Below are 3,551 nucleotides of genomic sequence, written 5' to 3'. Positions count from 1 at the left end.
GCCACTGAGGACTAGACTTTTCAGTGTAGTTCTGGTTGCGTGGTAGGGTGTCGAATACTCAAATTTGCCGAATTAAATAGGCTTTATGAACTTAATACCAGAGATATACTAATACTGCATGTTCGCTTGCTCGTATACGATCGTGGATTATAAGCTGGAATAATTTTTCTCTCGCACCAAACCAGCCAGCAGTAAATAATCCACGATCGTTTACCGCTGATATATGTGGTCAGCTATTCGGGTTCGTGTGATTGCTGATTTAGGACCTGGTTGAGGTGCTGGATTCTGGTATCGGATTTTGTGCCAACATTTTATCAGTTTTGACTATTTAGTGTGGTAGGAGTGGCTAGTCATAGCTAATGAATAAGCATCTGAAAGGACAACTTTCATACAAAATTGCCGATTAACTTGTGGTGCGATGAACGCTTCCAGTCTGGATTAGAGAGAACTAAGGATCATATATATATCCTTGAGGATTAGAAATTGAACCTCTACATAGAGTTATGAGCAGGCAGGGCCTAGCACCTACATAGATCAAAACAATAGGCAACAGTAGATGGAAAGAAAAATATCACCTACATACAGCCGCCAAACGTGACGGCGATCGATCGGGAAGAGTCGCTGAGACTAGCCTTCCATTGCATTGAGATCCGTTACAGCATGCATGTATTGCCTCGGCCGATCCACATACGGATGACATGGATGACGACAGCATGAAGCATGCAGCGACTACTAGTAATATAAATAAGAGTCAAATGCGTCATAGGTTCATTAACTTTCGTTGGGGTATCATATAGACCAATCATATAGGTTAATCAACTTTGAAACTGTATTTTTGGGTCCATAAATTTTTAAAATGGTTCCCTGTAGGTCCATACTATTTATTTAACCTTAAATACAACGTACATTTACAGAAAACCCCTTGCCTTCTTTATCTTCAGAACCCGCCTCTCCTATTGGCGTAGGCGCGCAGCAGAGCAGAAACGCTCACTGGTGTGGTGGCTGGCTGCAGTGTGGCCATCTATAAGCAGGCCGTGAGCGCGCGCTGAGCCGTCGAGCCATCACACCACCGCAACCGAAGACTCGCCACACTCTGCTCACGCCACCCATCTCGTCCATCTCTCCCATCTGCTGCAGCTATGGCGTGCCTTCACCCGACGTGGACCGGGGCAAGCTCTGCTACGAGATCTCTTCCCTGCTGGAGAGCAAGTTCCTCTTCGACGGCGCGCTGGGCTGGGGGCGGCGTGAGCCCGGGCAACACGGAGGCAGTCTGGCAGGTGCGGGTGCTCGGCGATCGACGGGTGCGGGCCAGGCCCCGGCGACGCGTTGCTGGCGGCGGTCGGCGGCTGACGAGCTGGAGCGGCCGCTGCGGGGCGCGAGCGGGGGACCACCGACGTGTGCGGCGAGGTCGACTTCTTCGACGCTCAGCTACTGGAACAAGTTGAGCACTTGGTAGCCGCGGACGGGGAGCCAGGGAGCGAGCCAGTCGGGGAGTAGGGGAAGGCGGCGGCGGTGGCAAGGCGCTGGAACTTGGAGCGCAGCAGGATGTCCTGGCACTGCTGCTCCAAGGTGGCGGTGTCCATCTTAGCACCGGCGAGAGCGGTGGCATCGTCGGGGAGGCCGCCGTGCATGAACCGGCAAGAGTTGTCGTTCTTGCAGTACCCGGGCGTAGTGCATGTAGGGCTTCCAGCCAAGTCCGTCAGCCCTGCCGAGGCAGAGCTTGCTGACCGACGAGCTCCGGCGGTGCCGAGGTAGAGTTCGCTGACGACGAGCTCCGGTGGTGCCCTGGGCCACCGCCATTGGCCCAGCCGAGGCTGTCGTACAGGAAGAACCCAACGGCGTCTAACAGGGGCAGTTGGTGGCCGCCGCCGGCATTGTTGAGGAACATGAGCTGCTCCTGCAGCTGGAGCTCATCGAGGAGCGGGTCCCCGACGGCGAAGAAGGGCGACGACGGGGCATTATCGCCTGCGGCCGGGCTCATGAGGTCCTCCCCGACGGCAGCCAACGCATCCTCCACCGCCACGCCATTGCTGACGACGCTGTTGCTCCTGGAGAACACGGGCGACGGTGCCCGACGAGGGTGACGACACCGAGAGCGGCGACGACGCAGTGCCGACGCCACCACCGCCGCTGCGGCCGGAGTTCTGGCGCGAGAGGAGGAACGGCGAGTGCGCGGCGGGGTGGGCGTGCCCGGGCCGGAGCCCGGTGTTGGGAGCAGGCCAAGGTCCTTGCGCGCTTGCCCATGACGGTGTGGAGCAGTGCCTCGGGGCCGAAGGCGAGTCGTATCATCTCCTTCTCGCCGTGGTCCTGGATGAGGAGGAAGCCCATGATCTTGGCGGCGTGGTATGGGTCCAGCATCTGGATCTGCGAGAACACCACCTTGGTTGGCTCGTAGGCGTCCATGGATGGCCGACTCTACTCTGCCACCCGCAAGCAAGCAAGCACGCACCGGCACCACCAGAGAGCTTCCTTTTTCCTCTTCTTGGACCTCTGTTCTCACAGCTACGGTGTGCTAGTACAAGAAGAGTGAGCAAGCTGTGCTCTGCTCAAGCTTGAGGCTGGTTGCTAGCTTTTCACTAGAGTAGGAGCTCACTTGGAGCGGCGCCATGCCACTGGGGTAGTGAGCGGCTGCTCCATTTCCCAAAGCCATGCCCCGGAGGTCGTAGTTCCTGTGTCCCTTGGAGATGGTCTCCCCCTGCTTCTTCCCCGGCCTCGGCGGCGTGCGCTGTAACACCCTAGGTGTTAGCCTTGCATAATTTGACTTGCATAGCATGAGCATGAGCATCAAGCATTCATATATAAGCATTTACACCTGAAACATGTGATTGAAACATATGAAACATTGCTTGTTATTTCATGTTTCTTGGAAAATATGCATATGATCATGAGTGAATACATGTAGATGGTTGATGTGAGTCACTAAAACATATTAGCTACACTTAGGGTGACAAATGTAACATTGTTCTTGAAGATCATTTTTCATGACCATGTACTTAAGTGATGCTATGTGTGTTGACCTGAAAAGCTTTATGAGCAACTAATGTATGAAATGATTGTGTGACCTTGCAATTAGCTTAAACATATTTAGAGTATCATTATGAACAACTTTGGTATTCATGGCTAGGGCTAAATGAGTCACTAAGTCATAGTTCATGAACAAGTCATCATTTGAATGTAATAGGTTTGACCAAGTTTGAACTATGCTAGAGACTTTGCATGTAGGTGGTCACTAAAGCAAAGTTGTAGTATTTGATATGGGGAACAACTTTTATTTTTGGGTCATGAGATGATAAGGTGCATAGCTTAGTCTTTTGGAGCTCACAAAAATCAACAAAACACTAGTTGCAACACTTTGTAAAATTTTTCCAAGTCAGTTAACTGACAGTTTGAAAACCTCAACTTTGGGATGATATAACTCGGTTTCGTTGAGAGTTAGCACATGACCCTTTAAGAATAATTAAAGTTGGTACATTGAGCTACAAGTTTGGTTTTGATTATGTGCGCTAATACTTCATGGATTAGAAGATCAAGCTCCACGAAAGTGCGCTGTC

At 52.0% G+C, this 3,551-nt stretch overlaps 1 pseudogene; it reads left to right on the top strand.

The window, feature by feature from the left end:
• The first annotated feature begins 1,979 nt into the window (after positions 1 to 1,979).
• Positions 1,980 to 2,395, top strand: LOC136509508 (uncharacterized; annotated as a pseudogene).
• Positions 2,396 to 3,551: the final 1,156 nt, after the last annotated feature.

The sequence above is a fragment of the Miscanthus floridulus genome, chromosome 15 (assembly GCF_019320115.1).
Source record: "Miscanthus floridulus cultivar M001 chromosome 15, ASM1932011v1, whole genome shotgun sequence".
NCBI lineage: Eukaryota > Viridiplantae > Streptophyta > Magnoliopsida > Poales > Poaceae > Miscanthus > Miscanthus floridulus.
The sequence above is the reverse complement of the archived record's forward strand: the minus strand, read 5'-3'. Positions and strand labels throughout refer to the sequence as shown.